At 38.9% G+C, this 25554-nt stretch overlaps 1 protein-coding gene across 2 annotated transcripts in view; it reads right to left on the bottom strand.

Moving 5' to 3' along the window:
• The window catches only part of dph6 (diphthamine biosynthesis 6), a 255096-nt gene that overhangs the window by 42578 nt on the left and 186964 nt on the right, over positions 1-25554 (bottom strand). The gene's annotated exons all lie outside the window — the stretch shown is intronic.

The raw sequence follows: 25554 nt of genomic DNA, 5'->3' as shown, positions 1-25554 counted from the left end.
AAGAAACCTGTTCCAGTGTAAAAGGAAAGTAAAAACAATATCCTTTCCATGAGGCAGCTGAATGCTCTTCAGAAGAATTCCCCTCGCAATCCCACATTAGAAATGAAAATACATGCAATGAATCCTCAGAATAAAAAGAACTAATATTATATCTACATTTAAAATTTTTTTACATCCCCCTGTTGTGCTCAGCTGGTTAAATCAAGGCAAAAATTCCAGATAAGCAGTAACAGAAATGAAGACAAATATTTTGCATTTTAACTGGCACAGATATTCCAGGTCAGGCATAGTCTTTCCAAGCTCAAAGTGGTGCTTCCAGACAAGTAATTAAATCCAGGCTTACATAAGGATTCTCTTCACTTTTTTGGTTCCTTGATTTAAGCACTCAAGTATCTTGAACTGATCCCGATGTGCAAAATTATATTTATGGAATTGCTGATTAATAAAAAACATATGTACCAAATAATAGTTCAGAGGTCAACAGGCACCCAAACGGTATCTTATCCAAGAGACCAATATTCACGTGCTAACTTCAACAGTATATCAGGATTTGATTAAACTGCAGTAGACTTTGCAACCGAGGTAGAATCACTGGAGATCACTGAGTTGTTAAGGAGCAGCACTATTGGTCAGCTTCTCTTTCTTACTCCAGAAAGCAGAAACAACACATTGGCTGAGTTCCCCTGTCTTGGCAAAGAGTAAAGAAAATATATAAAACTTTATGATCCTAGGAGTAAAACGACTTCTTTGAGAAAGAAATTTAATGCTATCCCAAGTGTGGGTCAGATGGTAAGAAACAAAACTTGAGACGAAGTTAATTTATAAATAGGATCATTTGGTAATGGAAACGTGTGGATCCCACCTTGGGGTATATGCCTACATGAGACTTATACCGATGGATCCAAACTATGGGACGCTAATGGAGTAATTTGATTTTTATGAAGCAGACAAGTAAATTAGCATTACTAACTACTTGCTATTTTCCCAGTTTTTTTTGTAAAGTCTTTACTCGCTATTTGGTGAAAGCAAAGTTTGTCAACAAACCCTATCTACCCTACAGTGTTTTGGGGTGTGGCAAGAGAAAAAACTGGTTTCAGCCAGTTTAAGATTAGAACATTCCTCTTTGACCCCTGAAGATAGCTTGTTAAGCTCAAGGATTCAATAACAGTTACTTCCTCACCTGTTTCCCACAAAGAGACATTTTCCATTCACTGGAACTTCTCTAAAGAATCCCGATGAGTCTAATCAGTTGCTCTTGGTTTGGATAGGAACGTGGGGTGTGGGATAAAGGGGGGGGGGGAATATTTAATTTGGTGCAGTTACTTACTCAACTCAAAGTAAGTGTTGCATTCAAGTAGTGTCCTCACGAACTATTTGTTGAACAACTATGGGCATCACATGCAAGCCCCAGAGCAGGAAGCAGAAAAGGAAAGCCAGCGAGCCTTAGCTCTCAGGAGGTTGATTCTCAGGCTTGTGAGGGGGATTCTGAGTGTGGTGAGGGTGAAGAAGTGCACGTCTGGAGAAGCTTTAATGGCTCAGCGGTTCGGCGAAAGTTTTGGCCAGGGTCAAAGGGCACTCTGATTCCACCTAATCACTCATAAATTTGAAAAAGAACATACTTAAATATATCTTTCAGAGAAGATGGCAAGTGGTCTTTTTAATAGTCATTGATAAACGAAGCTTTAAAAGATTCATATGTCATCTCTCTTCCAAACTACTTATTTTGATTTTTGAAATTGCAGTTTGGTATTTTTATCCCCACTCTCACTGAAGTTGATTGATACATTTCTCACTGCCTCACTTATTGCTCGATTAACATTTGATCCAGTCTGAAAGAGCTAAGATAAACGAATGCAGGAATTGGCTGTAGTCATTCAAGACTTCTTCACTGTTGGACTGAAAACTGTTGTGACTGTATCTGTCAGTGATTTAATAATCAAATTATGAAATGAAGTATCTGCAACTTATTATTCTCTGATCTTGTGGCTCACTTTGCTGTCAGGTTCCTCCAGCATTGAATCCTTCTCATGTCCAAAAATCTATTGATCCTAGACAAGAATGTACTCAATAACTGAGCATCCACGACACTGTCAGGTGGAAAATTCCAGAGATTTACAATCCCCGTGTGAAGAAATTTGTTCTCCCTATAGTATTACAAGGCCTTCATTTTATTGTGAGACCATGACATCTTTGTCCCACTTATTCTTCTCCATTGCAGTGAATACAGACTAATCTTAGTCAATGTATCTCCACAAGACAACCTTCCTCTGTAATCCCCCCCCCCCCACACCCAATACCAGCAACTGATCCATTTTCTAAATGTCAAGTCTTAAGAATTGCCTATTGCGGTCTGACAAATTATTGCATGAAATTATGAACAATGACATAATAAGATCGAAGATTATATTGGTACATTTGTTTCAAGAGCATGCATTTTTATCTGGATAAATTTGTTTTGAATCATTTCAACAGGAGGAAGAAAAACCAAAAGTTTGTAAATTAAATTTCTCTTTAAAATGGTTTCATCATAATGACAGTAACCAAAAGTTCTCTTTTGTAAACTTGTCATGTTAGGATTTCACAATCTCACATCTCATCATAGTACGCTTCAGATTTCACAAATCAAACAACTTCACTTTTTCTTAAAAGCTTTAGCCTAATAGTTGAGCACTTCAGAATAAGCTTTAGCCACAGTGACATTACAGTAACAGAATGAAATGTAACTCTCAATAAAAATTGGACCACCCTTTGAAAATTATTTTTCCACTCGTTATTTGCTTCTTAAAATGGGGCAGAAATGAACTCAACAAATTATTAAGTGAAAAATAAAATCTGTATATGCATCAATAGGGCATAACATTTATCCCTCTTTCAATTTATAGGATCAATTTTCATCCACTTGCACTTGGTGAGTGGTGCATAATAATAGGTTACACGTACACCATTTCACAACCTGGCTACTAAATTATTGCAAGGAATACCTACAGCCATTTTTCTGCAGTGCAACATATTGTAGTGTACAGTTTAAATAAATGTTAGCAGAGACTAATTGTATATAAACAGCAAACAATCACACAAGTATCCTTGTTGTGTGAGGAATGACAAAGATAGAAATGATTTTACTTCAAATTGCTAGCACTTGAGACACAATAACATTTCACAGAGAGCATTTTGCTTTTGGTGTATTAGGTATGGCAGAGAAGCAGTGTAAAGTTACTGGCAGATAAATGTTGCATTAGCACTTACACAGGCAAGCTATTCTCCTTCAGGAGACAAATTCTATCCTTGTCAATACTAATTCTACTCCAAGTGGTTGGAAACTGTTTGAAAAGATGAAAATTAGAGCTCAGCACTGGAAAAAGCCAAGCTCACTCAAGCTTAAAGGTCATTTGTTGGCCCAAGGTGCTGAGGTGCAGCTTGCAAACATAATCCACAACTTCCAGGTCAACCCATTCATCTACAGTAAACTTTTATTTTTTTTTACTCAACCTGTCACAGGTTGTAATGTCAATATTCTTCCACTTAAAACAAACTGATCCTTTAATAATGTGAACAACATTTTACATAAATGAATTGTGTAAAATATTCCACTTTAATGGAAATTAATTCAACTTTGCTCAATATGTGTGAGAATGAGAAATACTTTAACAGAAATATAAATATCAAAATCACAATTACATCACAATCAGGCTTATTATCATTAAATTTATTGTTCTGTAGCAGAAATACAGTGCAAGACATAATAATGACAATAAATTACCAAATTAAATACATAGTACAAAAGGCAAATAATGTGGTAATAATCATGTGTTCACAGGTTGTTCAGAAATCTAATGGTAGAGGAGAAGATGCTGTTCCAAAATTGTTAACATAGAACATAGAAATCTACAGCACATTACAGGCCCTTTGGCCCACAATGTTGTGCCGACCATGAAACCTGCTCTAGAAGCGGCCTAGAATTTCCCTATTGCATAGCTCTCTATTTTTTCTAAGCACCATGTATTTATCTAAGAGACTCTATTGTATCTGCTTCTACCACCATCGCTGGCAGTGCGCTCCACACACCAACTTCCAAGCACCTTAAAACTATGCCCCCTCGTGTTAGCCATTTCAGCCTTGGGAAAAAGGCTCCACACGATCAATGCCTCTCATCATCTTATACACCTCTATCAGGTCACCTCTCATCCTCCATCACTCCAAGGAGAAAAGGCCAAGTTCACTCAACCTATTCTCACACTCTCCAATCCAGGCAACATCCTTTTAATTCTCCTCTGCACTCTCTCTATAGTATCCACACCCTTCCTGTAGTGAGGTGACCAGAACTGAACTCCAAGTGGGGTCTAACGAAGGTCTTAAATAGCTTTAACATTACCTCATGGCTCTTGAACTTAATCCAACAACTGATGAAGGTCATCATACCACATAACTTCTTCATAACACTGTCAACCTGTGCAGCCGCTTTGAGTGTTGTATGGACATGGACCTCAAGATCTTGCTGATCCTCCACACTGCCAAGAGTCTTACCATTAACATTATATTCTGTCTTCAAATTTGACCCACCAAAATTAACCACATCACATTTTATCTGGGTTGAACTCCACCTGCCACTTCTCAGTCCAGATCTGCATCCTATCAATGTCCTGCTGTAAACTCTGACAATCCTCCGGACTCTCCAAACACCCCCCAACTTTAGTGTCATCAGCAAACTTACTAATCCACACTTCTACTTCCTCATCAAGATAATTTATAATAATTACAAAAAGGAGGGGTACCAGAACAGATCCCACCAGAACAGCACTGGTCACTATTCTCCATGCAGAATACAAACCATCTACAACCACCCTTTGACTTGGTGGGCAAGCCAATTCTGGATCCACAGAGCAAGATCTCCTTGGATCCCACGCCTCATTACTTTCTGAATCAGCTTTGCATGGGGAACCTTATCAAGTGCCTTACTGAAATCCATTTACACTACATCCAATGCTCTACCTTCATCAATGTCTTTTGTTACACCCTCAAAGAATTCAATCAGGCTTGCAAGGCATGATCTGCCCTTGACAAAGCCATGTGGACTACCACTATTCAGATTATGTCTCTCCAAATGCTCATAAATCCTGCCTCTCAAAACTTCTCCAACAACATTGCACTTTCCACACTGGTTGTTCGTCAGTCTTAGTTTATGTATGATTTTTTGTACATTCTATCATATTTATTTTTCCCTTAAATGCCTACAAAATGAATCTCAATGTAGTATAGGGCAATATATACTTACTTGGAAAATATATTTACTTCGGAAGTTACTTTGATTTTGAGTGTGGGTTTTCAGGCTCCTGTACCTCGACCATGAAGAGGTAATGAGAAGATGAGGTGTTGTTCCTCAAGTTTGCCTTTGGTCCTGTTAAAACCTTGTTGGAAGCTACAAACAGCTAGGCTAGAGTTGGAATGGGAGCTAGAGATAGAAATAAAGCAGAAGGTAAAGGAAGCTCAGTATTGCCCTGCAGACTGCGTGCAGGCACTCTGTGTTTGGGTTCTCCGAGGTAGAGGTGAACACCGGATACAGCATGCAAGGTTGGATGAAGGATTGTTTGAATCAATGAATGATTGGAAGGCACATAGTCAAAAGACCTGTGTTTGCACAGGAAAGAGTCACTAAAGGGAGTTTGTTTATGGGGGAAGGAGAAAGTGGAAAGGATGGGAAGATATATCTAGTTGTCGAACCTTGTTGAAGATGGCAATGCAGGAGAGGATGATGTGTTCAACATGGATTCAGGCAATGTAGAAGGAGAGAATCAGGGGAACTTTATTCATTTTCTATCCTGAAGAGGGATGAGAACAGTAGTGTGGGACCAAGATTAAGTGCGAACTAAGGTCCATTAGCTATGGTAGAGGAAAAGCCGTGACTCATGAAGAAGGAAAACATCTGAGAGGCATCAATATGGAAATTTTTGTCATTGAAGCAAACACGATAGAGGAGAGTTATAGAATGATTAATTTCCCACCATAGAGTGGCTTCACATCCAATCCCACCAATACATTTCATTAATTAGTATCAATTATACAGTACATTTTCTTTCTGATGAAATTTGTTTCTGTACCAGAGATCCAACATTTTTACCTAACACTGGTCATCTTTGCTTGAATAAACCTGTAAGTTAGGTGCAGGAGAAGACCACACAACTGCTCAAGCTTGCTTTGCCATTCAATAACATCACGGCTGATATGATTGTAACCTCGGTTCCACATTTCCTCCTGCCCCAGGAACCCTTCACCCACTTGCTCAAAGGGAACCAATTTATGCCTAACCCTATCTCCTGTCAGCCAACCAATCATTGTTTAATATCATAAAATCTGCATTATTCTCATTTTATTTTATTCAATAACCGCTGCTGCAGCATCTTAACAAAGGTCTTCTGGAAATCGAACTACAGTATATTCACCATTTCTTTATTTTACTAATTTTTTATTTACTAAGAGCTCTAATAAATTTTTTATTTGCTAAGAGCTCTAATTTACTAAGAGCTCTAATAAATTGGTCAAACAAGATACCCCTGCTCAACAACAAAACCAGGCTCGACAAAACTTGTGTCACTGCTGCAAATGTGCCTGAAGATTCCTGCTTGAGGCAACCTCGTGATTCTGACTCTCAGCTGCAGCAAATAAACTAAGTCTAACAACAGACTGTTTACTGACGTTCAAGGTAGGGGTTCACAATTTACAAGAAATATATTTAGGTTTCTGCTGAAAATCCACAGGATACATCTTTGAAAATCTCAGGTTAGAAATGTTCTGACAGCTGTTCCTAAGGGCCATCTGGAGAAATTAGGCTCTGTTTAATTTGTAGACCAATGGCACACATCAATAGTTTGGTGCCCTACTTTGGAAACCATATGGTTTAAGGACGCTTTGGAATTTTGAAACTCCCTTTTTGGTAGCTTGACCAAAACTAATTTTAGTGACTTGTCACCCAGCAGCAATTTTGAAAAATTACTATAACAGCACAAAAAGACTATTAGTTGATTTGAGAATATATTTTGCTATTCTATCCCACTCAATGAAGCGAAATTCCATCTTTCTTTGTTAATAAGAAAGTGGTTCCTCTGCATATCTGAAATAATTTGATATATATACTGTATTTCAATATGTAAATTCTTTCCATGACCTTTGATAATGAGTCAGGGATCTGTTTAATTATCAATTACAAAAACTAATGCTCTCTGCAGTTAAGAATTTGCAGAAGATAAGCAATTCAATACAATAAATCTCCATTTTTAGCTGCGTTATACAAATGGATAGGAAAGACTGTCAGTTCTAGCAGTGTGACGCAGAGCAACAGAATGGTCTTAACTCCTCCATTTGCTGGGCTTTCAGTTGAAGTGATATATTGAACTCCATAAAAATCAAGAGCTAGACCAGCATTGTTGCATCCCTCATCAAAATACAGGATCAAACATTCCTTGACAGACCAAATAAAGTATTCTACTCTGCTAAAACAATTTCCTCTCTGGTATATGGATGCATTTTATTGCCAATTCTGAGTTGCCCTGAAGCAATTCAATGCAACAGAGAGGTTTGCTAGGTTACTTCATATAGTGGTTAACTGGAATCCAGTAGGGTTAAGAGCAGTGGGTTTTCTACCCTAAAAGATTCCTGTGGTTCAGTTGGGTTTTTACTGCAGTCTGAAATGGGCCAGACGTAAAACAAAACCATATTCTATTTTGCAAGCTAACACTTTGGGATTTGAATTTAGGGCTCACAAACCAGGAGCTTCAATTAGTAATATTATTACAATAGTTTGCTCCCTGAAAACTCAGGATACTGTGCATCATTTTCTGTTCTGAACAGACCTAATCTTTTAGTGTGCAGGATTTGCTGATTATTTTATCATTTGTCAAAATCCCCAAATCCCTGAGGAGACAACTCGTACAAACGCACTTTTGTAAGTACACTTCAAATCTATTGGATGAAGGGTGGGGCTTTATATTCAATTTAAAGGATGTGGACATTGTCCTTGAGAAGTGGTGGTGTGCACTGCCCTATAACACTCAGTCCTTCTGGTGAAATCCTCTGATAATGCTATTGGGTAGGGTAACAGTTCACGAGTGATCATTTGATTCTTCTCTTAAGCAAGATATTGATTTGCATCAACAGTACATTAGAACATAAGAAACAGGAGCAGGAGTAGGACATCTGGCCCATCAAGCCTACTCTGACATTCAATATCATGGCTGATCTGGCCATTGACTCATCTCCACCTACCTGCTTTTTCCACATAACCTTTAATTCCCCTACTATGCAAAAATCTATCCAACCTTGTCTTAAATATATTTACTGAGGCAGCCTCCACTGCTTCATTGGGCAGAAAATTCCACAGATTCACCAGTATCTGAGAAAAGCAGTTCCGCTCCATCTCCATCTTAAATCTACTCCCTCGAATCATGAGGCAATGTCCCCTAGTTCTAGTCTCACCCGCCAGTGGAAACAACTTTCCTACCTCTATCTTATCTATCTCTTTCATAATTTTATATGCTTCTATACAATATCCTCTCATTCTTCTAACAGTAGAAATTTGAATTTATTACCTTGCCTACAACTGCAGGCTAAATTTTATTTGGGGCTTGTTACATATCTTGTCAAAAAGACCATGTTTTTGCTATATTGCTCATATCTAAGTATTGCCTTCTTATTGCCCTTTGGGTCAAACGGGATATGGGTAGTTGTACATAATGCTTCTAAAATTAAAAATTAAATTTGGGTTTGACTTCTTGCTCAAATAAGATCATCTTCCACCCACCAGTCTGGGTGGATTTTTCATGTAATGATTGTCCATTTCTTTAGATATAATGTGATTCTCTGATGAGTTAGAATTCATTAGCATTTCTGTTGTGCCTCAGAAGGGATGCTTACAGATGTATGCATTATTTTACCAAACTAACATTATCTGTTTTATGATCTTGCATTAATACAAGATCACTGACCTAACAAAAAAATCTATCGGTCCTAATGCTCAATACTCTAAGATAGCCTAAGATCGTCAGCCTTTTGTAGTATTTCGATTCAAGATGTTTAGGAAGCTGGCGGAAACATGCATTCTGGTTTCTACTCTTAACAGATTATCTAATAAACCCTTTGAATATTCTAAATATGCACCATCAGATCTCATTTCAACATTTAGGGCTAGAGAGGTCACTACAGAAAAGTACCAGGTCTCTAATGCTGCTGAACTTCTGAAATTTACAGACTGGCATGTAGCTTCAGCTGTCAGTGCTGCAGTGACCAAGCTTCACTCCTGATTTTATTTGCTGTCTGTGTGGAGTCTGCATGACCTCTTATGACTACAGAGACTGTTCCTGGGTAAACAAATTTCTTCTTCAGTGCAAAGACATACTACTAGGATATTTGACCACAATTCCACCCTAATGCAGGTAAGATGCAGAAGAATCCAAGGGGAGCTACAAATAAATGATAGGGCTACAGGGAGCAAAGCAACAGGAACAATGGTACGATTACTGAATAATGATAACTGAAGTCTATCAGGAGGAGATAGAGCACACAGTCGCAACAGAGTCCCTCCAATCCAAGTCAAAGCAGGTAAAAAAAACAAATAAAAGCAATTTTATTTAGCTAAATGCATGCAATATTTATAAGAAGGCAAATGAATTCATGGCACATATAGAAATACAGTAAATTGGGATGATGCAACAGCCATCACAGAGCCATAACTGCTAGGATCGAAATTAGATATTTCGGAGATACTTAACTTTTAGAAGAGACAGGTAAAATGGAAAAGAAGGTGGGTAAGTCTTGAAAATAGACAGTAGGATAAAGGCAGCAGAGAAGAAAGTCTTAGTTCAGGAAATCAATAAGCAGTGTCAGGCAGAAGTTAAAAAAAACAATATGTCAGAAAACATTGATGGGAGTTGCCTACAGACCCTCAAACAGCCATGTGAGTAAAGGATCATATAAATGAGGAAATAAGAGGCACGTATGACAATGGCACCAACACTAATCATGGGGGACTTTAATCTACATTTAGACTGAGCAAACCAAATTAGCTGCAATGGTGTAAAGGATGAATTTAAAGAGTGCATAAAAAATACTTCTCCAGATCATTGTGTTGAAGAACCGATGATAAGTAATGAGAAAGGATTAATTAATCAGCTGTGTTTAAGGGACTGTAGGGAAGAGTTGTCATACATAATTGAATGTTATATAAAGATTGAATGTAAATAAGTTCAGTCTGAAGCCACAGTCTAAATCTAAATAAGACAACTATGAATGCATGAGGCACAAGTTGGCTATGGCATATTGAGGCAAAAGAGACTGCAGGTGTTGTAACATGGAGCGAAGAAGCAAACTGTTTGAGGAACCCAGCAGTAAAGCAACATCTGTGGAAGCAAATGAATGATCATCATTTCGGGCCAAGACTTCATATCAGAACTGTTGCAGGAATTGAGCCTGAATTGTTCACCATCCCTCTGGCTTCTTAGATGCCTCTGCTGAGTTTCCCCAACAGTCTGTTCGACTGTATGTTGAGGAACGATCTTAAAAAGAATGATAGTAAACCAGCAATAGCTAACATTGTAAAAAATAACATATAGCTTACCACACAGACATTGGTTATCCTAATTAAGTTTCAGCATCACAAAAGCAAAAATGGTCCTTGAACAAGGCAACCAAGCAATGTTGCAGATATCTTTATATTAGAGGAAGCAACTTCTAATGATGGCAAATGAAGAATAAATCCTAGAATTAGGAAAGCTTCAGATTTCAACAAAGAACCAAATCCTTGAAAAGTAAACTTAAAGCACAAATCAAATAAACTTGAGAAAGAAGCAAAAGAGATTTTAACTGCTTCTTGGTAAATTTATAAACATAAGTAAAGGTTATTTCGGGTCTCTTCCGGACTGAGACGGGATAAATTACTTTAAGGAATAGCAAAGTAAGAGAGAAATTAATTTAGACTCCCAGAAATAATGGAGCAAAACAGATCTAGAATGAATGAGGAACTTCAAGAAATTAGCTCAAGGAAGTTAAGTAAGATTAGGGAAATTATTAGTACTGAAATTTGATAAATCCCCTGGAACAGATGGCTCTTTCTCAAGGTTTTGGAAGCAAAAGCTATGAGAGTGGGGAATCACTGGCTATCATCTTCTAAATTTGAACTGATGGACATATTTTCCATCAGTTGCAACAAATTTCATAGTAGCATACCTGACCTCTCTACTTCAGAAAGATGGGAAAGAGAAAAATAGGGAAATACCCATTTATTAGCTTGACATCTATTAAAGAGATAATGTAGAAGCCTTGTACCTATTTTCTGTTGGTCTGTATTGTATTTTGTATTGCATGTTTATTATGGCCAGCTAGTCTTGTGGGTTTGGCTGTGCAAGAATCGAGAAGTGTAATTAAGTATTCATGCTTTGCCTTTAGTTCAGTTTAGATTGGGTAGAGCTAGGTAGTCGGCCATGGGTGATATCTTTTTGTTGACTGCTTAAATACTTGAATTTGAACTCCTGAATATGTCTAAGTACACTAAAGTTGTTTACAGTATTTTATTATACTGATAGCTTTAGTTTCATTAGTTTTTATTGTTTCAAGATTGTTCATTTTGGTGGTCTTTTAATAAAGGATCAAACGTATTCTTCGACTTTACAAATTTGTTACTGTGGATAGGATGTCATACAGTGTCAACACCTCATGCTTAGTCTCTGAGTGTTTTTTCAAGTAGTTGCTACAGATGTTAGAATGTATTACTAAGAAGTCAAAGAAGAATATTTAGAAAACAATAATAGAATTAGGTTGAATCAATAAGAATTTATGTTAATGGAAATGGTTTTTGATAATTACTTTTGACCATTTTAGAATGTAAACAGCTGAACAGGTAAGTGGGAATAAGGTATATTTTGAATTTCATTAGGCCTGAGAGGTGGTGCACACAAATTTGTAGCATATGAAATAAAGGGTAATATACTATCCTTGATTGATGGGCAGAAAATAAAGAGCAGGACTAAATGGGTTAATTATATATAGCAGTGAATTGTGGATTACTGCCGGGTGAGATGTTATCATCTCTATTGAATCATGGTAGCGTGGAGTCATGATTGATGTATCTCAAGAGTGGAGTTGAGAACAAACAGTTACAGTTCTATGCAAAAGGCTTGGCTATTCTAGTGTTACAGCAGGAAAATGCTACAATTTTAATGAGCAGGGAAGTAAGAGTAAAGAATCAAATAACCCACTCTTGCTTCTAATTTGTATACCTGTATTCTTATGAACGAAATAGAAAATGTTGCATATTTCCCACATAGAGAAAATGACACTGAGCACTGCTTCAATCTATTTACCTATACTGAGATTTGGAATTGTTCCACAAAACTCTTATTACTTCAATCCTTCCAAAACACTTTTGACTAAGCATCTGGACTTTAAACCTCTGGAGTCTTTGCCACCATATTGAAAAGCAGGCTCCTTGCTCATTATCTCCTTTAATCTCCCTGGATGATAGTTTTTAATTTTTAAATCACAGTACATGAAACCCTTTCTTTCATGTTCTCTTGTGGAAATAGGCCTAGTCTCAGAATGGTAATATTTGCATGGTAAATGTAATAATCAGGAAACAGGTTAAAGCTTATTAGCAGCAGGGAGCATATGCCGACAAAGTATGTGAGATCCCCTCATATTTCCTGCGCAGCAGGGGTTTCTAATCACATCGTGAAGTCACTCTTAGGGATGCTGTTTAAGCAACAGCAAGCCTACTTCCTCTGCTTTGATGCTCCACCACAGAAGTAAGTAAACCACTTACTTTCATAAACTTCAGAATGATTTACATGTGCTAAAGGAATATTTGAATTCATTCTGTAAAGGAACAGAATGACAATCACCCTTAAGTGATACTTCAGTTTGTCAAGGAAATGCAACATTTAAGCAGTCAGTATTTTACGATGTAAATCACTAATCTAATAAATGTACTAGTCCTGAATTCATTCAATAATTTTTATTTTCTTTGGCACTTTTCCACTTCAAATACTCATTCCAAAATTGAGAGGATTTTTTTTTACAGTGAAGTATAGCTCCTTATGAGGGAACAAAATACACACTGTCTACTGATACATGCATAATGCTGATCACTAATATAATTAAATATATCTTCAAACCCATAAACTGTATTCAACATTTTCATATTTTCACACAAAATAAAGGGCATCTAATGATTCATCATGTAAGGACAGCGCTAAATATATCTTAATTACAGTCCTCAAGAATATGAACAGGACTTTGTATATATCAACATTAATCTATTATCTGCCAAAGACAATCATTTATGTAAACTGTATTTTTGCTCTTCTATATTTTACTTTAACAGTTAAGGCAGTTTTTGAAGAACTAGCTAGAAGTGAAAGGAACAAAAGTATTCTTTGTTTCCAAATTCTTAATAGAAATTAACCGTTAAATTCTAAACCGTTAAATATATTAAAAAACAGTTAATTTTACTTAACTTTTGAAAAATTATGTGAAGTGTGGATCAACAGCAAATGAGATAATGTCTAATGCCAAGTCTGAGAATATTTTGAAACACCTTTCATTTTTGAAGATTGTCAATCTTAGCATTAAAACATACAGCAAGGGGTTTTGCATTTCAAAAAAAAATTAAAAGGATTGGTTTTCAAATAATTCAGATCAATATGTCTCCCTGTGTTGGATCAATGATCCAATAAAGTATATTCTATCATGTGGAATGCAGACAAATTAATCCTATCAATTCTAGTGTTGAAGTGAGAAGCATTGTATTAGTGAAACGATGCAAACTGATCATAAGAAGAATATTCAAATGATAAATATTCTCACTATGTTAATAAAACTGTATTAACCACATGGAATGCTTTTTTGTCTACCGGTTGCTTTAGAAAAATAGAACACAGTAAATCTAGGCATTATATGCAGTAATTCTGTAACAAACAGAGAAGACAATCATTTTTAAAATAAATATATTTCTTTCCATAAAAATACAAATTACACACATGCACCCATTGTCAGAAAAACAAGTTCTGTCCCCTCAGTTCCAGCAACCTTTTCGTGTAGTAAAAACTATTGCCTTTCATCACATACATTTCCCACCTACCTAATTACTTATCTGATTAAAAACTGTAAATTCTTTAACATCTTCCAGTCATAATGTAGGCTCCATCATTAACTCTTGTTTCTCTCTCCACGGTCCCTACATGGCCAATTTGCAGCTATTTGTTCTGAAATGAACTGATGCATGATTTGTACCAATACAATTATCCTGTAATGTGGAATTTTATTTTCATGGAGATGCATTGTAATTATGAGAATATCTTAAAATGTATTAATACTTTTTGAAAATATTAAGTTTAATACAACTAATATTTATTATGCAAGTTACAGTATCAATGGTAGACAAATTTCAGTGGAATTAATGGCTGTAATATACGTAGTAAGCAAATTAGGAGGCTAACTATTTGGAAAATGCACATCAGAATGATTAGAGGATTGAGGATTTCTGAGTGCACAGAACATTGAAACTTATTACACATGAATAAAGTAAAAAAAAAACAGCCACCAGGGCTTATTTCTGAAGATCAGAGCTTAGAAGTTGATAATACATAAATACAAAAGATCTTACAGATGTAGAAAATCTTGAGCTACACACAATGCTTGAATTCAGCAGGGCAAGCAGCATCTATGCAGGGAAATAAAAGGTCGACATTTTGAGTCACGGACCTTCATCTGGATTAGAAAGGAAGGAGGCAGTAGCAGGAATAAAATGCTAGGGGAGGGCGAAGAGAACAAGCTCATATTGGATCTTGGCTAGACTGTTTTACATTTTGGCCAGTATTTTATAAAATAATTCAGATGCATCAAGGTCCAGATTCACCTGAACCTGCACTACGTATAATTTTGCTGAGTGACACAGATGCTGTCACATTTGTCAGAGAACACTATCACCACATGACAGCATTCATGCTGGCACTGCCAGGATTACACAGAGCAACTTGCCTCTCCAATCCCTTGCCAGCCGCATCTGACATAGGATCAGAGTGTCCTTCCAGTAGAGTTCCCACACCTGTAGATTAGTAAGGAAAAGGTAACTTCTTCCCATTTTTACTTAGCTATTTCTTCAACGTGTACCTGATGATTCCAGCATTACTTTGTTCATGTCTATTGTCTTCATTCATCTCCTTCGAAATATGTCTTTTCAAAGACAGTCATCAGTGAATAACAAATCTTCACCAACCTTTTTCCGTTGACATCTTCACCACTTCTGACACTATTCCCGTTTTCCACCCAATTGCTGACATTCCCACATATTCTCTCCACTCCTCTCCCTTCTCTGTAACTGAAAATATGTTTGACTTTGGACTTCTCCTGTCTAGAATTTCTTGCTTATAAATTCAGCTGATAAAAACATTTGACTTTGATCTCCTCAATCCAGATTGGAAATCTGCTGAATGTAAAGACCATTTATAATTTTTTTTTTGATTGATAAGGTTATCATTTGGCCAAGATTTCAATCACATGCTGAAAAATCAGTAGCAATTACTTTGGACAATCTTCATAAGATGGCAAACCCCAGCCTGCCTCTTCACATCGTAATGATGATGGGTAATAGGGAAGGAGTTATCTTGATTTCCATCGCCAGGTACTTAAATGAAATATTTAGCTGATGCATTGTGCCTCAAATTTTAGCTGTGTTTTTATTCATTCCTATAGACCTGATTTTCTGGAAAGGTTGAATAGCAGTGAGAAGAGCCAGATTTGCAAGGAAGTGGCTTTACATTACTGTTTCTCTGTAGTGGAGAGTGTGGCCCTATTCTCTGGTTTCTTTAGTTTATCTACAGTCCTGTGATTGGCTGACCATCTCTCCCACCATTGGAACATGTGATCCAACTACACCCACCTGATCATTGCCAGCTGATCCTTAGTCTTCTCACTCAATCTTTTCAAGTCTTCTATCTCTGCAAATCCCACCCTCTCGAGCCTCACCAAGAATTTCTTGGTGAGATCCAATAACCTATCCATTGGATTATAGAATCCAATAACTTATCTCCCCAAAGTCTTTCTGTTCTCCACCATTCTCAACAACCCTCCAGGTCTTTCCAGTCTCTCTCATCTTCTTAATCCCCTGCCTTACGCATAATACTATGAAATACATTGGGATCCCAGGGTTGTCTACACTCAATACTTACACTGCCTACCCTGATCTGTACTTGAAAATGTGATACTGCTTGTGTCCATTCTCAGGTGGGTCAAGAAAGAACATATTACAATAAACAGGTACATTATCTCCAAATCAAGAATAAATGACCGTCCAGCATTGAACAAAAGCTTAAGAAAAGCGAGCAGGAATAGGCCAATCATCCCCTCATACCTGACTACCACTGAATTTGATAATGTTTGATCTGCTCCAGGCCAGTTCCCTACAGTATTCAAGACTGATAAAAATAAAGTGAGAATCACAGATTTTCTTTAACATTATTAATGTTGTACTAGTGATTCCTGACGCTTATTCACCTTATTCAGGACTCGTTTATTAAATATTTCGAATGCACAACGAGGGAAGGTATGTAAAAGGTTGCTATTTGACCTTCCACTAAATATTTTCATTATGATTACTTCAAAAAAGTACAAAACTTTGTTTTAATCTGAACCCCAGGGAAATTAAATTTACAGCCTAGCAGATAAAAGCCAAGTAGCCTTTGTTTGCACTTCACATGGATTACAAAAAGACAAGTGGAAATGAAAATGATCTGAAAATCTACAGCAGCAAGGACACAAATGTTTAAAATACAGACAAGGAATTAATTTATTGTGCTCATGCTCACTGCAACACAACAGTGGCTAATTGGCAGTTCTTAGTAAATGAATTCATATAATTGCTCAAAGAGCTGCAGATCCAGCCAGAAACATATTTCATAAAACCTCTCTATAAATACACTGAGGGCTGAGGACTAACTTAATTTTAGTTAGGTTTATGCCTTAGGTGCATTTTTCTTCTTGGTAGTTCTTAGTTTCTGTGCTCTTTTTCTTGTAGTTTTTCTTGAAATTTTATAGGCTGGTTGCAACTGGAGGACACATTCATCTACAGTGAGGATAGGAAGGATGTCCCATGGAATAGTTTCAGTGGTACCCAGTCAAGATGCCGCCTGTGTACACGCTCCTTTGATCGCCATCTTCTGGATAAATCACGTAACCATTAATTTGACTTTTTTTACAACTGTTTTTCATCCTGAATGTGTTTCTGGAACTGCTAGAGCCTGCAATTTCCAGTTTGGAGATTGAGTGAGCGATCCGGTGCTCTGCTGACTCCAAGAAAATTCTGGGAAGCAGCAAGCGTGAACCTTGAGGTGAAGAAACTAGAAGGCAGGACGTAAGCCAATGTTCTACACCATTTCACCGATTAGAACGTCCATAATTTGCCAATTATAGATAGATTGGAACCCTGAGGCAAATGCAGAGCGTGAGCACCAATGGCCTGCTGATCACTGGTGAGAACGTCTGCTGCCAAACGGGAAGTGTATGTGGCTTATCACTGTGCCCATAGTTTCTCTCCTTTGATAATGCTGGTGAATGTTATTGAGGTTTCTGTGAATCATTTTTGGACTATGGACTTTGTTCAGACTTATGGTTTTTATATTCTGTGTTTTCGCTGTCCTTTCTCATTGTTTTTTGTGCAGGGGGAGGGAGTTTGGGGGGGGTCGATGTTCTTGTTGGGTCTCATTCGGGAAGTTTGGGGGGGGGGGGGTGGTTGTTGGTCCTCTTGGTGGGTTTGCTGTTTCCTTCTGAACTGACTTCCATGGTGCTTCTTTGTTTCATGGCTATCTGGAGAAGAACTTCAGAGTACAATGCTGCATACATACTTTGATAATAAATTAACCTTTCATCTTTTGATCACAATATCAGTGATAGCTCTGTAATGGCATATGAAGGCTAATCACCTTCATCTATGCTTTTCAAATACCTTACTGAAAGATAGGTAACCAACAGTATTGGTGAAACTGGCAAGATTCTTTGGGCAGGTGTTGGAGAAGCATCAATCACATGATACTTGAAATGAACAAGTAATTAGCATGGTTTCTTGTAATGCTTATATGATACATGGTAGCGAAGTGACATCAAATGAAATAAAACTTCATACATTTTACATACTATGCCTTCATTACAACTTTTGAGAGCTAAGTATTTTAGAGTTTAATAATTAGTTAGTTGCAATATTACTGAATAAACCCCCACATTTAGGGGTTGGGGGGGATTTAAGATGATAGCATGTACGATCGCAGCAGCATCTCCTACTCCAACTGTACAGTTTGAGCCTAAGATATCGTGCTGTGGCCGACTGCAGCTACTCAGGGATGTGTGAGGATGCAGAAGCACGGTAAGCCTGCTGGTATTTCAGAGAGACTTAAAGCAGAACTTTGACAATTCTACTTGCTAACATCCGATTGCTAGAAAATAAATTGGATTACTTGCATCTGTGTCTGGACCAGCGCGAGATGAGGGACTGTTGCACACTCCCCTTGACAGAAACATAGCTCCAGGACTCAACTCCAGTCTCAACCATTGAGCTGATTTCCTTTCAGGTGGACAGAAAGGCTGGGACCTCCGGTAAGATCTGCAGAGGAGTGTGTGTGTCTATGTCAATAAGAACTGGTGTGTGAGTGCCTTGGTAGTAATGGCCCACTGCTCACCACAGTTAGAGTTTTTAAAGAGGAAATGTAGGCCCTTCTACCTACTAAGGGAGTTCACTGCCATTGTGATTGCTGCTGTTTACACATCCTCCCTGCAAGTACTTGGGAAGTGCTGCAGGAGCTCTGTGCAGTGCCATTTGTGACCTCCAAGCTATTCACCTCTGTGATATCTTTATTGATGCTGGTGACTTCAATCATGCCAAATTAAGAACAGTCCTCCAAAGTTTTGTGAGCACATCTACTTGAAAACCAGAGAACAGAATATCTTAGACCTGGTCTATACCAATGTTAGTGAGGCCTACAAGGCTACCTTCCCTCCACCTTGCCCTCGGATACTCAGACCATGTTGCTAGCCCCTGAATACAGGTCACTGGTTAAATGAGTCAAACTAGTTAGGACCTGGCCAGAAGGTGCTACCTCAGCACTGCAGAATGGTTTTGAAAACGCAGACTGCAACATATTCAGGGAGGTGGCTACCTACAATCATCACGTCAACATTGATGAATATGTGGGATCAGTGACTGGCTACATAGGAAAATGCATTGAGGACATTACTGTAATTCAACACTACACTGCCAGGGCAAATCAGAAACCATGGCTGACTGCAGAAGTTCTTGCACTGCTGAGGGATCAGGATGTCGCCTTCAGATCTGAAGACAAGATGATTCTATGTTCAGCAAGAGCACCGCTCTCCCACGCCATCAGGAAGGCAAAATGAGAGTTCTCAAAGAAAATTCACAGACATCTCTGTGACACCAGGGACACTTTGCACATGTGGCAAGGTTTACAAACCATAACATATTATAAGTCCACCCTGGGCGTAACAACAGCGATGCTTCCCTTCCTGAGCTGCTGCATGCCTTCTATGCATGACTTGACACAATGAATGGTGCGACTTCGAGGAAAACTGCTTCTCTTCCAAGGAACAGGCTCGCTGTCTGGCCACAGCCAAGGTGAGGGGGATCCTACTGGGATAAATCCAAGCAAGCTGCAGTGCCGGACAACATACCTGGTCAGGGACTGAGGGATTGTCCGGCCCAGCTAACAGATGTCTTAATGGACATCTTGCAATAGTCCGCTGTCCCTGCAGACTTCAAGGCAGCAACCATCCTTCTGGTGCCCAAGAGAATGACAGTAACAGACCTAAATAATTACAGCCCAGCGGCATGGAGCTCAATAATCATGAAGTGCTTTGAGCGGTTGATAATGGATCATATAAAATCCAGCTTCCACTGATAATGTCATAGCCTTGGCTCTCCACTCTGTCTTGTCCCACCTAGAAATGATAGCTCATACACCAGGATGCTGTTCATCAACTTCAGCTCAGTGTTTAACAGAGTCATCCCTCAGACGCTGGGAAGTAACATGCCCTTGTTGTGGCTCCACACCCCTATCTGTAACAGGACTTGGACTTCTTGAGAGAAAGACCCTGAGTCAGTCTGAATTAGCAGCAATACCTCAAGCTTTATCAGGCTAAACACTGGAGAACCCCAGAGCTGCATGCACAGTCTGCCGCTATTTATGCAGCTGACTCCTGACTGAAATGCCAGATCCACCTCAAACAGAATCATCAAGTTCGCTGATGATACATGGTTGACCTTATTGGCAATGATGAGGAGTCAGCATACAGAGAGGAGGTAGAGAGGCTTGTCAAACAGGGTGAGAATACCAAACTGAGTGTCAGGTGGACAAGACAAAAGAGATGACTGTGGACTTCAAGAAGGCGCAGGTTGACCACTCTCCATTGCACATCAATGGCAATATGGGCAATCTAACCTGGACCCACAACACCTCTTCAGTAATAAGGAAGGCACAGCAGTGTTTACACTTTCTGAGGAGACTGAGGCATACAAGGCTCCCTGCCCCATTCTAACAACTTTCTACAGGAGGACCATCAAGAACATCCTGTTTGGTTGCATCATTATGTGGTGTGGAAGCTGCAAGAATCTACTGAGTATAATAAAAACTGCCAAAATGATCAGTACGGTCTTCCACCCCCATTATTTGTGACACTTACTGGGAGCATTGTATATAAAGTGCCTAAAACATTGTTGAAGATCAATACTACACATCCTACAAACTCTATGACCCACTATTGCCAAGAAAGAGGTACAGGAGCATCAGAACAAGCACTGCCAGACTGGGCAACAGCTTCTTCCTCTAGGCTGTGAGGCTAATGAATACCCTCATTGCAAGGATAGAGAACTGTTTACTGTTTCCCTTGGCTGCGCACTTCACGACATTAATTTTGAACTTGAACATGATGAAGTGTTATATCAAATCATTGCAATTAAAACCAGTATCATCAACATCACAATAATGTAAATGGATTTTTAAATGTAAAGGTAAAAGTATCAACAGTATTTTGAAATGAAAGGATACATCTGAAAGGCACAGAGTCACTTTTTGGGTTCCTTTTGCACTGCTTAAATAAATACCATAGAAGGAACCTAATCCATGAAGAAGAGGAAGCTAACCAGAAAGCTAAGTAATTCTGCATCATCAGTGACTGGTTGATCATGGAGCCAGTTAAATGTTTTTACTTCAATTGGCTGAATAATTTTGTTGGTACTGCAGCAAAACATCCTTGAATAAGTATGAATTCAGAAGAACAGATGACAGCTTATTTTTTTGTTGCACCTTCACTTGAGCAATTACTCTAACAATGGGCTGAATAGATTGAAGGGCTCAGCCACTCGAAATGGAGCAATTCACATTTTTAACAAAGATGGGCTGCAATGAGTGTCTGACTGATAGATCGAGGGTACTGAATTTATCGCTGGACATCATAGCTGAACTCTATATGGAATGCAAGATGGTAGAAAAATTGCCTGTCAGATTCTTTGCCAAGTCAGACATGTTTTTGGGATCTGGAGCAGCTTCCTTACAGAGTGGTCACCAAAGGATTTTTCACTATCACGTCTTCTTTCTTTTTAAAATATATTTCTAAGTCTGTAGGTGTTTTTGTTAACTTAATCAAAAAAAAATAATCCTTTTCTGAAACAATTTCTTTAATTTTAACAGGTTTTAAATGTCACTGAATGCCAGTAACTTTTCAGACTTGTTGACGTGCATGCCTATTGACAGGGCACAGGTCTCCAACCACGTCAGAAAATGGAGGGATGGAGACACAGATGCTCGTCAGGGCAGTAAAATCAGGCAAAAGCAAAGCAATAGATTCAATGGGATGAATAGTTTGAAGTGTATGCATTTTAATGCCAGGAATATTATAGGTAAAGGTGATGAACTCAGAGCACAGATCAGCACATGGAACTACAACATTGTGACTATTACAGGGACTCGGCTGAGAGAAGAACTGGAATGAGGGCTTAATATCCCAAGGTTTCAATGCTTTAGAAAAGATAGAGAGGGACATAAAAGCGATGGGGGAGATATACTACTAATCAGGTACAATATCACAGCGGCACTCAGAGGGGACATAATGGAAGGATTGACCACTGACCCTATATGGGCAGAACTCAAAAATAGGAAGGGTGAAATCACTCTGATCACATTGTACTACAGAATGCCCCCACACCCCCCAATATACACGAGGGCATAGAGTAACAGATATGCAGGCAGATTAAAAAAAGGTGGAAAAACAATAGAATTGCTGTCATAGGGGACTTCAAGATGACACTGATAAAGGGTGACTTGTTGCTCGCAACTCCGACAGGATCATGGTATATTCCCGTTCAGCTGAAATTCACAGTCAAGGCCATGGGTATTTATGTAAGCAACTTTGTTTTAAGACATTTAGAAGATCCATCGATACCCAAAATTGCCAGATCCTGGACTGCAGACTCAGGTTGTGACTGCGGTTTCCCTTTAAGAAAAAGTAAGTGACAAAACTGTGCTGCAAGTAAGATTGAAAGGCAGAGGCCCCAAATCCCAACTATCCATCTGGTGAATGTAGAATCTCTTGAAAATAACATTTAAGACCTCATTGCTGTACCGTAGGGACATTAGGACCTGCTAGGAATTTTGCTTCATGGAAACATGGCTACCTTCTTCCATTTTGGACGCAGTGCTGCAGCTCGATGGCTTCACCCTTCAATGTTAAGGCGGGACATTTCAGATCATAAGACTTTAAGATTTAGGAGCAGAATTAGGCTATTCAGCCCATCAATTCTGCTCTGCCATTCCATCATGGCTGATTTTTTATCCCTGTCAACATCATTGTTCTGCCTTCTTCCCGCAACCTTTGATGCCCTGAATAACCAAAAACCTATCAAATTCTGCCTTGAATACACCCAATGACTTGGCTACCTCAGCTTTCTGGGGCAAACAATTCCACAAATTCACCACCACAATAGAAATTCCTGCTTATCTCTGTTCTACTGGGACGTGCTTCGATTCTGAGGCTACGTCCTCTGGTCCTAGACTCCCACATCCTCTCCACATCCACTCTGTCAGGACCTTTCTGTCTTCTGTTGGTTTCAATGAGATCCCCCCTCATTCTTCTGAGCACCAGCTAGTACGGGCCCACACCCATCAAGTGCTCCATATATGTTAACCTTTCATTCCTGGAATCATTCTCATGAAGCTTCTCTGGGTTCTCAGCAATGCCAGCACATCCTTCCTTAGATAAGGGGCTCAAAACCACTCACAATACTCCGACTGTGGTCTGACCAATGCCTTATAAATAAATCTTCAGCATTACATTGTTACTTTTGTATTCTAGTCCTCTTGAAATGCATGCTAACATTGCAATTGTCTTCCACTACCTCAACCTGTAAGTTAACGTTTGGGGAATCCTGCACCAGGGAATAAGTACTTCCCCACGTTATATTCCATCTGCCACTTCTTAGCCTATTTCCCCCAATCAGTTTAAGTCTTTCTGCAGACACCCCGCTTCCTTAATACTACCTGCCCTTCAACCTATCTTCATATCATCCACAAACTTAGCTATAAAGCTATCAATTCAGTCATCCAAATCATTGAACATACTGTATAATGTGAAAAGATGCAGTCCCATCAAGTAGTCACCAGCAGCCAATCAGAAAAGTCTTCCTTTATTCCCACTCTTTGCTTCCTGCCAGTCAGCCAATTGTCTATCCATTCTTGTACCCCTTCCCATAATACCATGGGATGTTAATATTATTTATTTCGTTAAGCAGTCTCATGTGTGGCACTTTATCAAAGGCCTTCTGAAAATCCATATGAACAACATTCACTGATCTCCCTTGTCTCCATTAGGAGATAAAAGATGAAATATGAACATAAACTAGTCCATAACATAAAAGAGGGGTTGAAAAGTATTTTTCAGATATAAAGGAGTAAAAGAGAGGCAAGAGAAGGTATCGAACTGCTGGAAAACTACACTGGAGAAGTAGTAATGCAGGACAAAGAAATGGCAGAGGAACCTAAGAAGAATTTTGCATTAATATTCCAACTAGAAGTGTGAGTGTGTCAGGGGACAGAAGAATGAGAGGGGATCATAGAAACATACAAAATTTTGAAAGGGATAGATACGAGAGGTGATTGATAAGTTCGTGGCCTAAAGTAAAAGGAGTCAATTTTAGAAAACCTAGCACATTTATTTTTCAACATAGTCCCCTCCTACATTTACACACTTAGTCCAGCAGTCGCGGAGCACACGGATCTTGGATCTCCAGAAAGTGTGAGTGATGGGTGATTGATAAGTTTGTGGCCTAAGGTAGAAGGAGATGAGTTATACAGCTCTCGTTACGTGCACATGAGTTCAACTCTTTGAGTGATTATGTAGCAAGTTTGAAGTTAATAACTCATCTCCTACTAACTTAGGCCATGAACCTATCAATCACCCCTGCTGTGGACCACTTCTGGAGGTCTAAGACGCCGACTTCTACAAAGTGCTCCACGACCACTGGACTAAGTGTGTAAATATAGGAGGGGACTATGTTGAGAAATAAATGTGCTAGGTTTTCTAAAGTTGACTCCTTCTACCTTAGGCCACAAACTTATCAATCACCCCTCATAAGATAGAAGTAGGAAAGTTGTTTCCATTGGTAGGCAAGACTCGAACTAGGGGACATTGACTCCAGATTCAGGGGAGAAGATTTAGGACGGAGATGAGGAGAAACTGTTTTTCCCAGAGAGTGGTGAATCTGTGAAATTCTCTGCCCAGGGAAGCAGTTGAGGCTTCTTCACTAAATGTATTAAAGATATGGTTAGATAGGTATTTACATACAGTAGTAAGGGAATTAAGGGTTATGGGGAAAATGCAGGTAGATGGAGCTGAGTTTACAGACAGATCAGCCATGATCTTATTGAATGGCGGGGCAGGTTCGATGGGCCGGATAACCTACTCCTGCTCCTCTTTCTTATGTTCTTATGTCATTGCTATTACTAAGGACAAGGTCCTTAGGAAGCTGAAAAGCCTGAAGTCACCTGTACTAGATGGAATTCACCTGAGGGTTCTGAAAGAGGTGGTCAAGTGGTTAAAGCTTTGGGTTAGTGATCTGAAGGTCATTAGTTCAAGCCTCAGCCAAGGCAGCATGTGTCCTTGAGCAAGGCACTTAATCAAACACTGCTCCTGCATGTTTATAGCCCAGTGGCGGTGGTTGGTGCAGTATGGACAAGACAAGACAAGTCAAAGAGATTGTGGAGGCATTAATAATGATCTTTGAAAAATCACTAGATGTTGGAATGGTTCCTGAAGACTAGAAAAGGGGGAGATGCACCGGGGGAGGTGATAGGGAAGTGAGGAGAAGAGAAAGAGGTGGGGGCAGAGTGGGAAATTGAAGAAGAGGAATTTCACAACATATACTCTAATTCATAGATAATAAATCTGTTTCTGCAGTTAGTTTACATCGGCCCTGGACTGACGGTGTAAATTTCTCTCATTGCTGCACCATGCCCAGTA

Source organism: Hypanus sabinus, chromosome 2 (genome assembly GCF_030144855.1).
Source record: "Hypanus sabinus isolate sHypSab1 chromosome 2, sHypSab1.hap1, whole genome shotgun sequence".
In the NCBI taxonomy this organism is placed as follows: Eukaryota; Metazoa; Chordata; class Chondrichthyes; order Myliobatiformes; family Dasyatidae; genus Hypanus; species Hypanus sabinus.
This window is presented reverse-complemented; position numbering and strand designations above follow the sequence as displayed.